Here is a 13,760-nt window from a genome sequence, read left to right as displayed (position 1 = left end):
ACAAAAGTATGCACAATACACCACCAAATTTCTAACGTGCAAAACCTTCAAAACAGGGATAAAAACCATGGAACTTGTCCGGAAACAATTCATTATCAACATATAAAATTCGTACACCAAATATCTACTCTAAATATATTAGAGTACTATGTAGAGAGGAAAGTAAAATATTCTCTAATAACTTAAACTCAACTGACACACAATAGACACACAATAGACCACCAAAGGCTCATAGCATATAAGCTAGTGACGGAGGCGGGGATTAGGAATCAGGAACGGTTTGGTTTCGGCTTAACCGGTTTTGCCTTGTCCAAACCAAACCGGTTAAGGCTTAATCAATATGGGGGCTTTCAAACTTTAACCTAAATCGGTTTAGATATCGGTTTGGCCAAACAGTTTTAACCTTAATCGGTTTCGCCCAAATCAGTTCGGTTCAAGCTTGAGCCGAGCCATTGCAAACTCTTAGCAAGGATGTCCAAAAATGTCGACGTTTAATTGATGTACTCAAAAGCATTGATCGAGAAAGCGAAGAGGAAGAATATGAGGTCTCCAAATTCTCTTCTACATTAACAAAAAGTTGCCCGTTTTTCCCCCTTCTCAAGTGTTTCAATCATCCGAGTATGGTAAACACCCTCGAAGTATGGTAAATACCATACTTTTGTATTCATTATTTATTTGGTTTTTTAGGTTTATTTACCTCATAATAAATAGTTAATCCAAAAGTATGGTATTTAACATTCTTCAAGGGTGTTTACCATACTCGAATGATTAAAACATTCGCGAATGCGAATGCACATATGGTTCATACTATGCATTCGAGTATATTATGTACTATGTCTGCAATAATTGCCCAAACTACTTCTTAGTGTCATTTTGTTGTGATTGCTTCTAGTGTAGCCAAGAGTGCTCATGACAAAAATATGAGGAATTGATTCAAAATATTGTCTTAATTTTGTTATAACCAAGTCTTCACAATTAATCTTCTCATTTAAAGTGGATTCAGTTTAATCTATTAATCAATGCTTTACGGTCCTCATTCTTTAAACCCTAATCCTTCCCAACTTGAGTTTATAATTCTTACAAAGCATTTTAATGTAAGTCCTTGTTATGCACACATAACGTTGGTGAGGGTAGGTCACTAATATTTACATAAGTGAAAGGTATGTTCACTAGTGTTAGAAAGGGACTATCATGATTGGGTAAAAGGAATGACAAGTGCATCCAGCATCATGATCTTGACAACCAATGATAGAGTGTCTTTTAGATAGACAGGTCCATTTAAGGGGCCTAGGAAGAGGTATAAATGTGGGGCCTAGCTACCCTAAGAAGACACATTACGTCGAAAGGCGGTTGTCTTAAGACACTAGTGGTGCAGGCTAGGATTTCGTTGTGATGATCATGTTATCTCGTCCAAGGTATTAGTCATCCTAATATTTGTCGATATGGAACGTCGGTGGTAGGTTGGCTATGTCTTGAGCATATCTGGGGGTAGTCGGGGAAACAGTTCTTTTATCCAATTTATTTACCTTTATTTTGGTTCTTTTACTTTAATAGACTGTTAGGGATTGTGGATTGTGTTGGAGATCATAACACGTGTAGCTTGGCTTATGTGTATTTGTTAGTTATCTAACTTTTGTTTAAACATGTGGATTAAGTTAGTTATATGCATCTTAATTGTTAACCAATGTAAGAGTGTTTACTTGAAGAAAGTTAGGGGATTTTTTGACACATGCGCCATTAGGCTAGATGTTCATCAACTCGACCTAATGATCCCCTAGTGTAGAGAGAGAGAGAGAGATTTAAGATGCATGACAAATATACTAATGGAAGATTGTATAAGGGAGAATGTAAAAGTTGTTGAGGAGTTTGTTGACGATGAAGTGGCTAAGGTAGAAATAGATAATAAGGAGTTTTTGGGCTCATTTGCAAACAAAATTGATAGAGGGGTTATATTATTTTTCACGGGGAAGATACCTTTCATTTGGAGGGTCAAACAATGGTTACGTGGGATTTTACAAGCTGATTGTGTTCAAGATGTTTATGTTGGTCCTCGTGGGTTTTATGAGGTTGTTTTGGTATCACAAGAGTATAAAGAGAAATTACTCAATAAATTGCCAATGTTTTATGAGGAAAGTTTGGTTCATATTGTTCCGTGGAGGCCACTGGTGGAATATCAAGATATATTGAAGCAAGAGTGTCTTGTATGGGTTGAGGTAAAGTGTACATATTCAGTGGTCTGGCCAATATTACTATCAACAATGGAAAAGTTGGGAAAGATCTTGGTGCCTCCTAGTACTAATGCCCAAAATTGATATCGGATGTGTATTCTTTGGAATACTACTATAAAGAGGCCAAGTTGTTTACAAATTGCATGCTCTGGTATGCCTCCTATGTATTTTCAGCTTAAACGGGGTACATTTGCAGGACATTAATTCCATTGTGGTGTGCTAGGGCATTTTATGGCTGAGTATCCTCAAAAAAGAAATAATGTAGTGGAAGTGATACATGAAGAGCCTACAAATCACGAATAGATTCAAACTTTAACAACTTCAGAGCAAATAAAGGAACCACATATTGTGAATAACAAGGATGGAAAGACTCTAGAGGGCGAAGTGCAATGGTCCATAGTTTCCGGAAATATGAAGAAGTTTAATAAGAATGGTGGGCATAATGTATCTATGGAGAAGGTAACACCGATTCAACAAACAAATTCCATGTGGAATTGTCAGGAGGACTATCCAAAGAAATTGTCTTTTGATAGTAAAGGTAATTTGTATTTTCCTTGGAATAAACAAAAACTAGTGCCTCGTTCACAAGAGGAGCCATCGGGGTCTGGAGTTTTGCATTCCCATAATAATTCGCATGCAATCTTAGGGGATTTATTTCAAGATATGGCAGAAACATTAGCAGTGAAGGAGAAGGAGATTTCTCGAATTAATGGAAAAAATAAAGTATGAAGATCACCACATGGAATGTGAGGGGATTGTGTTCTAGATTTAGAATGCATGAGGTTTGGAGGATTGTGTTAAGTGAGCAATGAGATGTTTTATGTGCATTAGAGCATAAAGATCATTGTAATTCTTGATTAATTAGTTATTCTAAGGGTTATACACTATGTTATGACGGTGATGTTCATGGGATTATTCTGGGATTGTAATGTTTATAAGAGATGGAGCTTTACCATTGGGGGATGCATCATTGAAGGATCGTGTTTCTTTTGTTCAGTGGAATTGGAACATAATAGGTATCAATTTCTTTCATGCCCAATTTTGAGGATGGTTTGGAGGTCTATCAGTTTAGTGTGGATGTCTCTAACTGGAGTAAGCATATCTTCCTTTAGTTAGGTGTTTGTACATATGGAGAACAATGAGTTGATGCCTCATTTCCAAATTAATTTTGAGTTCTTGAGGTATTGTGGTTTATGGTTCAATTGGAATATGTGGAATCTTTCACTTTTGATTCACAAGTTGGGGTGAGAAAATATGTTGTAAAGTTAGAAGGACTTCTTTTGTGGCAATTGGCAGTGCTAGAGAAATCACGAAATCTCAATCATGAAGAGGAGAGAGTTATGCAAGGTCACATATCATCATATTTGCCATTTGAATTGGTGTGTAGGATGGCATTGAGTTTGGAGTCGTAGTAGTATTTATCTCCCCATAAGGGTTCTATACTTTGTAGTAATTAGTCGTGGTGTATTTTTCTTTCATAATGAAAGTCATTATTTACAGAGAGAGAGAGAGAGAGAGGAGAATTAGCCCAGATGGATGTAGCTCAGTTGGTAAGGTTGCCCAATGGAGACCATGTGGTCATGGGTTCAACCCCTACATTCCACAGTGGCATCTAGAGAATTAAGAGTATATGAAGCATATAATAGAGAGGTCAGGAAATTGGGTTTCGAACCCATGACGCAGTGCTTGTAGTGTTAACAACTTACCACTAGGGTAAGGTAATTACGAAAAAAAAAAAGAGGAGAGAGGAGAGAGAAGAGAATTAAAAAAGCAAGAGTGGAGAGAAGAAGAAACAATTTTTTATTATTGCTGCACTCTCTATCGACAACGAAATTCGGCACAAAGACAAGTGTTAGAAAGCCCTCGATTAGAGCTTCGTAACGAGATATAGCAAGTTAAATTTGGTGGTGTGTACGAGAAGCAGCGATAGAAATAAGGAATCTTATGTTATCGGTATCCACATACTCAACACATATTGCAAGTCTTCTATTGTCTGCATCATCTTAGACCTCTACAATCGAGTGCGTTTCGATTGTCTCTCTTGTTCATGGAAAATTGTTTTTATCCCGGATCGATATCACCTCAAGAAATAATGGATATAAACATGAATTCCCCACAAATTGTGGGGGACATTGATATGGAAACAACTGATCCAAAAAAGAGTAATGTGATGGTTGAATGTAATCGTGAAAGGGAAGACATTGGAAGCTCTAAGAGTTTTAAGGGTATTAAGGAAATTGATGAGAAAAAATTGACATATGCCGAAGGAATACATGTAGATGAGGTTGACAAGGATAATTGTAATTGGGATACTTTATGGGGAATTGCCAATATCTTGTTGTCTAATATTGTGGAAGAAAATTAAAATGAAGCGAAAGAATGCATTGATGAGGATGTGCATGATGTGGAAGTTGATGCTAAGGCAGTGTTGCAATCTTTTGATGTATTCTATGATCGTACAATTATATTATTTTTTACCGAGAAACTCCCATACATTAATTGAATTAAACAATGGTTGAACACAATCGTGTCACCAAATTGTGTTGAAAATATATTTGCAAGACCACGAGGGTTTTATGATGTAATGTTTCATTCACCGGAACATCGAAGTGCATTGTTGGCTAAAGTTCCTGTCTTTTTTTATAAACGATTGGTGCATGTAATGCAATAGTCCCCCATTGTGGACTATCATGCTTTGTTAAAACAAGAATACCCTATTTGGGTAACAGTGGATTGTAAGCATGCTTTTTTATGACCACTTTTACCAGAGTTGATGAGTCAAATGGGTAAAGTGTTGGTATCTCCACATGCAAGTGCTACAAATACGTGCAAAATTTGAGTGTTATGAGATACAAGTCGTAAGAGGCCAGGATGGGTGCGTATGAACACACCTGGTATGAAAAGACTTAGTTTTAAATTGAAGTGGGAGACATTCGCATGTCATTGTTTTGATGTGGTGAATGGTGCCACTTTATGGTGGAATGCCATTGTCATTGTCCTTCAATTATAGAGGTTCCTAATGAAGGGAATGGTAAGGAAGGAGTTGGGAGAGATGTTGGTGCGTCAGATATTGTGGTTGTTATGGATGAAGGAACATCATCTAGAGCAGGTTATAAAGAGGTTTCACTTGAAGGTTTGGGTCCTAAGAATAAGGCAACTCAATCTATGGATATGGAAAAACAAAGTTTAGTGGTTATAGATAAGGGGAAAAAACCGTTGGATAGAATTAGTAGTCATGTTGTTGAAAAGGATTGGCATCAAGTTAAGGGCAAGTCGAAGGGGAAATCAATGAATATGCAACGTAATAGTTTTCCCACTACTCGTGAGACTACTTGGAAAGGAAATTCAGGAACTAGGGAGGGTCCTCGAAAAGTTCCTCGGCAAAGACAATTTAGGGATAAGGGATTACCCCTTCACCTTCAATTTGATTCATTGCGACGGGTTGTAAATTCATCGAATTCTCGAGGTTTTCGTCAAGCGCGAGAACCTAAACAAAAGATTTCGATAGACAACCCTAAGGATGGTGCATGAAAATCCATATGCCGCATTGGGGCATGCTTTGACTAGTTTCATTACATCGGTTACTCTTAAGGAGCAAGTGCACCCATAAAATTGTTGATTGAATGAAAGTGGCAACATGGAATATGAGAGGGGCATGTTCTCCTCATAAGAAGTATATATTATGGGAAACTTTATTAAGTAAAGAATGAGATGTATTATGTGTAATTGAGCATAAGTGTCATGCGTTAGCAGGATCCACAGTTCATTTACGTGGATATTCATCATTCTATGTAGGACATCTTAATAATCATTATTCAGGTGTGGTATTAATCGTGCGGGATAATATTATCCTCAAGTGGTGCATAATGATCCTTATGGTCAATTTTTGGTTCTAGAAATCACTTTTTTTGGTGAGGTTGTGTGGGTGGTTGGGATTTACGCCCCTGACTAAGCCACTCAACGTATTGCATTATGGGGCTCACTCCTTCCAACCCTATGTGTGGGTCATCCAGGATTACTTATGGGTGATTTTAACATATGTGTTGATGCATCTCAATCTACGTCTGAACATTCAATCATGGATGATCCTGAACAACTGGCTTGGGATTCATTGACTATGGACATTCTAAAGTTGGATGTTTGGTCATGGTTGCATGGGAATGATCCAGGTTTTACTTTCCAATCCGCTCAACATAGACAAACATGGAGTCGGTTAGATAAAATGTATATGATGCACAATGATTCTTTTTTACCGACATCACTTCATATGAAAGTTTTACAAGATGTAGGAACTTTAGACCACTTTCCTATTTGTTTGGAGGTTTGTAATCATGCAATTGACATGTATAAATCTTTACTTGGAAGGCCTCCATTATGCTTTAACTCTTCTCTTTTGCTTCAACCTCACTTTGATTCTCTCATGGAGCAAATTTTGGTAAATTTTTCACAAGAAGTGAATCTTAAAGGAGTTAAAGCATGGGATATCACGTTACGAAACATTAAGATCATTCATCGTATGTATGGAGTAACTAATGCTCAACGAAGAAGAGGTCTTCTTCGACAATTCTCACAAGTTCTCTCCAGGTGTAATGCAATATTGATACATGCACCATTCGACGAGGAGCTTTTGAATATCCAAAGTCAATTGCATGTTATTATTTCTCAGTTGCAATGCCAAAGTTATTGTTCTGCGAAGATGCGACAACTGAGGGATGGGCTCATAGATAATCAATGTCAATCTCATCTTTCTTTTTTCAAGCGTTACATCCTACTTATGCTCGATCTAATGTGGTACACGTGAAACAAGGGGATGAAGAGAGAATGAATCCTACTACAATAATTGACACATGTGTTCATTACTTCAAGGAGTTGATTGGCCCACAATTGTCAATGACAAATGAGGTGAGTAGAGCACGTCATGAGTTTTATGATGTGGTTGGATGTATTGTGCATGACCTCATTAGTCATGAATTGGATGCGGATTTCATTGTGAATGAGGTGAACACAGTTTTAAGGAATCTTCCTAGTGGTAAGAGGCCTGGTTAGGATAGCTTGACAAATGAAGTTTTTAAGCAATATTCGAACATTTTAAAGGGGCCCTTAACTTTGATATTTCAACATTCTTGGGAATCTGGTCATATGCCTCAAGCTTGGAAGGTTGGTCTAATTAAATTAGTTCCAAAGGTGGCATCTCCCGAGTCATTTCAAGAGTTTTGATTCGAGGATTTCCTTTGGGATTAGCTCTAAAGCATTGTGGATTAGCAACAGGTAATTGCTTTTTTGCACTGTTCAAATAGAAGATAGTACTCATCGATTTATACAATGTCTGATTGCTTGTTAGATTTGGAGTTACATTTCTCAAATTTGGCAAGTCTTATCACGGTGTTATTTGACACCTAGACTGTGGGTGTTTGCACAATTTACACAAGTTGACCCAAAATCAAAGATGGAGATCGTTTTTCTATTTCTGAGATGTTGGGGATTGCGTCATAATTAGAATATGTGTTGTCGGGGTAGTTTTGGTTCGTGTGGTGAAGTCACGCGGACTAAGGTTAAAAGGAGTTATCTATATATTTTATAAGGCTTGTGCAAGAATGTTAGAAAGATTAAGGATAGGAAGAACAAGAGTTAGAAGTAATGTGCGAGAGACAGATGAGCATAGATAAAAGATAAGAGACAATGTATGATTTAAGAAGTGAAAATGTATTATAAGAACAAGCTTTATATTAACAACACAATATTTTACCAAAGTCACAATGTCGATCACAAGATGCGACTTTTTTTTTCGTTGAACTCTAGATTTGAACCCCTGACTCCAACTTCGAAACATGAGCCTCTTCCCAAATGAACTAACTCGTTTGTTTGATCATATTATTTCTCTAACTTTCTCTTGATTTCCCGCTTGTTTTCCTTGCCCCTCTTTATATAAGTATTGTCATGCATATGGTAATGTGTGGGAGGATGACATGCATGACTTTCATGTGATGCATGATCGTCATTTGGCGCACATGCATTACATGTGATGCATGATAGCCATCATGTTTATTGGAGCTCTCATGTATGAAAATAGATATAGGATAAGTACATTGATGGAAATATATCTTTTAATACAAATAACCTAGCTTAGTGGTGTATACCTTGTGCTTGGTATACAAGGTTGAGGGTTCAAGTGTTACAATATTACTCAGTACAATATTTAGCTTCATTCTTATAATGAATCATATTGTTTACAAAACCAAATAAATAGCCTAGCCTAGTGGTATGTATATTATACTTTGTATGGAAGGGAGTGGGTTCAAGTCTCTCAAATATTACTTAATATAATATTTAAGTTCATTTTTATATCGTGAAGCACATTCTTCACAACAGCGCAACGCTTTTGTATTTGATGGTATACATGGTGTGAAAGCATATCTACGAAAGTTGAAGGGAGTACTAATGTGGTAATTTTCTTTATTGGAGCAAGTGGAAATTCTTTCCTCGATGGAGTGTTCATCTTTGCTTATTGGCAATTCAACATGTTCCACTACCCATGACCTGTAATTAGTGGGTGACCATACTCCATTGTCACACCCATTGTAAGTACTGTTTTTTACCCATACTTATTAATATAATTGTGTGTTTTCACCAAAGAGAGAGAGAGAGAGAGAGAGAGAGATGGCTATTCTAGTGAAGAACGGTATTTGGGAGAAATTTTGCACATTAAAAGGGTACTCAAGAATCATTTGAGCATGTTATGAGTTGATGCAACATATGTAAGAATTAAGCTATTAAAAATTGTGGATCATAATTATTCAATGCAGATATGGAGATTATAATGCTATTGATGCATTTCGTGACAAATTAAAAAATTTAATCAATTATGAAGTGGTAGGTATTCATAATTTATGAAATCTAAATTTAATGTAAATAGTTGATAATGCATGTGTATGTATATGCAATTCATCTTTTAATTGATTAGAAATTACATATATATAATTTAAGACCTTTCCATAACAAAGAAAATAATAAGAATAGTGGGACGAGTTTGTAGCTAAATCTCTAGATAATATTAGAGGACATTCAATAATTAATGAAGGTGTGGTTAATGATCATACATATGTTCAAGAGATCAATGTAACGAGTGAGATGTTGGAACTTGGAACCATTAGTTAATAAGGATGTTTCTAATGATTAGTTGTTGATGCCACAGAATTCTAATATAAAAGGCTTGAAGTTTACAAACAATATTTGGATAGGGTATTGATACAATATGAATTCCTTGTTTCAATTGTTGAGAAAGATTTTTCACAAGGATAATATGGTAAGACGAAATCTCATGCAAGCGCATCAAAAATGTTGTCTCATATGGGGTTAGATTATGAGACAATACATGCTTGTACTAATGATCTCATCTTGTTTTGTAAAGATAGTTTGTATGAGCATTTGGCCTATGAGTGGTGCAAAGTCATTACCCCAAATTGTTGGTGGCTATTCTCCTCATTACTATGGGTTTCGGTTATGTATGCTAATTCGCCCTATTGGTGCTTGTTCCATTGTCTATAAGCCTCATAAACAAACTAGGATATCCAATCCATTATTATTCCTAAGCATACTTTAAGTTATACTACCTAAAAGGTTCGTACTCTTATCACTCATTTAGAAGAGTGGCACAACTCTATGAACATTGGCCAACCTTGAATGCCACAACTCTCACATGTTTGCCTACAACCTCGCTTGTGCAACTTGCACGAACTATGGAAGACCAGACACAACTAGAAGTGGGGACCAATAAGACCACATGGGTAGCAATTGATCAACAATCATACACACTTACAATTGCACTACTCATGTGACTTATATATGTTACATGGCATGTAATTGTCCCACTATTCAACCTTTAAAGATCTATTGATTGTGTTGCTTGATGAGGGAGGGAAGTCCCCCTCTCATGCTAAAACTAGACCTACAACTTAATTAAATGTATTTATTTTCCTATTATTTTACCCTTCGGGTGTCTACAGTCTAATCATTTCACACTCGACAAAAGACAAGGTTCATACATAATAATTCTAAGACTCTTATATATTGTAGAAAGGTATTGCTCTCATTTTGCACTTTCCTAGATAACGTCTTGTATTCTCATATCCTCCATTGTAACACATTCATCTTGTGGCATTGTTATTTGCTCATTCTTCCATTTTGCTTGGCATAATGGTATATTATAACTTATATTGGATAATGGACTTTTCTCTTTCTTTATTTAGGCTAGTTATTCTTAGCATTGGTTCGTTTAGGGTCAATGTATTCTTTTGAGAAGCCCGTTTTGAAAAGTTTGGCCTACTTTAAGGAATACTTTAATAGAGGTAGCATAAAACAAAAGAAGTAGTAAATGTCCTAATTTTTTTGGTGAGCTCAACAAGTATTTATGATTATTAATTTCAACCTCATTAAGAATTGTGCATGCAAGGCTTTTCATTGATGTGGATTTACATATCGTTCATAGACGAAATTTCTTTCGAAGAGAATATGTTTCAGTGAGATCAGTTGTGACCTCAGTTGTGATGACAAGATGATGACATCCAAGATCCCATGAGGATTCATGTAAGATTATGTCATGTTATATCGATCAGAACACTTAAGAACTAAACTTTGTTTAAGTCAATGCTTTCTTTTAATAATAAATAGTAGTACACTCTCTTTAAGTATTTAAAAGATGTCTTAAACGAAAATGATATAATAGAATTGGATACAATTAACTAATAGTGTAGAAAACTAACCAATGTTTTATAGAAAAGCATATTTGATGTGTCCAGTTTGAACTTAATTTTATCCAAGTGGGATTTGAACATGTTTGTTGGGCTTGTGATTCTTAACCATGTCTTCAAGTATGGATGATCTCAACTTGAAGACCTAATAGAGCTTGCCATTGATTTATTTAAAATAACCCTAGAAGTGCCTACTCTATGTTTCTTTCCTTGAAATTATCAGATCAATGACATCAACAACAATCATCGAGCTCAGTATCAATGACAACTTGCCTCAGTACCAAGAAATCATGAAATCAGCCAATGAATCATGTGATAATCTTGACGTCCAGTTTGTGGTTAATATCAACAATTGAACATTTAGTTGCTAAGTGCAACTTTATGCTTGGTTTGAAAGTCACATAGCACCTCTTAAATAAATATGTTAACCCTTTCGACACCTTTTTCAATAAAGTTCTACTCTTGAATAATCATTGTAAGAAGGTTTACTTGTGGTTCAGTGGTTTGGTCAAGAAAAGTACTAAACGAATGAAGGCATGAGACAATGTCCTATAAGAAAATGAAAATGAATTTGGCTAATGAACATTGAAGGGTGACCAACAAAAACATCATATAGACTCGAATTCAACATAAACTAAAATTTCATGTGTACTTGTTATAAATGAACTTGCTCAATGATATGAAAGATTAGACAAAAGATAAGAGAAGTAGCAAGGATGTTGTATTAGTTCAAATATACATAGACATGAAGGTGCGATTGTGGAATGCATCAATGGTCCCATAACAGATGGTACAATTATTCGAATATGGAACAATAGAAACCTAAATAATTTTCTCTCTACATCATGAACTTTCTTATTATGATTTATTTTCTTATGTTAGTTAAACTCTTCCAAGAGTGGGATTCAATCAAGATTTGAATATTTTGCTAACTAGACAATGTCTTCCAAGACTATTTCATATTCCATGTAGGGTAAGCACTAAATAATGTATCATTATTTTTGGACATGCTAGATTCATGAATCAACAAAAACTTACAAGCATGTTGAGTATTTGTCCTCTAACCCACAAAACATTTTAAGGTGAGTAGGTTCTAAGACTATAGAGATTGAACCTTCCAACATGTTTGACTATGTGTTTGGATTCACAATACATGTTACCCCATTTTGTGACCCACATGATGCTTCTTTATTGGAGTGCATATTCATATTTGTCCTTTCAAATGATTATAGTTTGATGCCTTTTCATATCTTGGTTTAACCTTGTCTTCTTGATGGATACAATTAGATTCTGGTTGATTCCAAATTTAGAATTGTTAACAAAAATAATGTAATCGCCAATTGCAAAGCTTATTTTGTGCTAATATCACCATGAACCTTAATATTGAACCAAACTCATTTGTTGTAAAAAGTCTTACTTGGATTTAGAATATTGGACATTGTCCCAAATGTATACAAGAAAGATCCTTCTATGTGTACCAACTATCCCTCACATATAAGAAATGTTCGTATATTGTGTGGGAACTACCCGTTATAAGGAACTATGCCTAACATATAAGAAATGTGTGTATATTTTATTATGTAGGAACTACCCATTACAAGGAACTATGCCTCGCATATAAGAAATGTGCCTATATTGTTTTGTGTGGAAACTACCCATTATAAGGTGGCAATGGTGAATGGATTATGGGAATGTATAAAAGGGCAAGAGCACACATTGTAGAGGCCTTTTGGTATTCCTATATTTATGGGGCTACCTATTGTCCTCATTCTCTCTCCCTTGCTTCGTACTATGAGCCACTTTCCTTTGTATGCCTAATTAGTTACGATAACCATATTTGTTTCTTATTAAGTACTCTATTTAATTCAGACATCTATATTTTATTATTAATGAAGCGATTAAATGCATATTAACTCTAAACTAATGTTAAGAAGTTTTTCCATCTTTTATGGTTGTTTTTTTTGGTTGGAGCTCTTTCTCCTCACCAAAGTTATATATTGAGGATTACCCTTTCATTGGCAAAACAAGTGAGAGTTGTCATCAAGTACTCTCGAGTTACTAACGCTCATATATTATGATCTACATGAACTCGTCCTCTCCTCTTTTAAATAATTATTAGAACTAAGAAGGTAACTAAGTGTTAAACCTAGTGGTGAGTGAGGTGTCAAAGGATACAAAACTTGTCATGAAAGCAAGCTTGGAGGTTGACTTAAAAAAAATAGACTTAGAATCAACTAGTACATCCACATCTCCCTCCCTTAGGAAGGGTTGGCTAGAGTTTACCTTAGGCAACCTCATGCATAGTAAAGTAGTCCTTGAACTCGAAACCCTAATAAAGAGATTGTTCTATGGTTACACCAATTAGCGAAAGAACAAATTACGCCCTAAAAGGCAATTCTAGTCTAGATCAAATCAATCGTTAAATGTGAAAACCCAACCAAACATATCGAAGGTCACCGCATCAAAGCGATGTATATGATTGACTCTCAAATTAATGGAACCCCTAATCCATCTATATAGCTATTACCTAAATTTCTCTATGTTATAATTTCTTTTTATGCACTGTTTGTAAGACCTTTCAAATATTAGTTGAATAAGAGCATAGGAAAGCTTATTTTTTAGCAAAGAAGGGGCTGAAATCAATTGCAGATGTGGTAAATGACCAAGGTCATTTATTGCACTTCAATGACATGACATGTCGTTATAGTCTTGGGCCACATTATCGTGTTATTTGGAATCAAGTCATAGAGTTGGTACTTTCTTAGTACCTGTGCCACCTTTAGAT

Source organism: Azolla caroliniana, unplaced genomic scaffold (assembly GCF_043228905.1).
Source record: "Azolla caroliniana isolate FFs.n. ecotype wild unplaced genomic scaffold, voAzoCaro1.0.p SCAF_4, whole genome shotgun sequence".
Taxonomy (NCBI): Eukaryota; Viridiplantae; Streptophyta; class Polypodiopsida; order Salviniales; family Salviniaceae; genus Azolla; species Azolla caroliniana.
The sequence above is the reverse complement of the archived record's forward strand: the minus strand, read 5'-3'. Positions refer to the sequence as shown.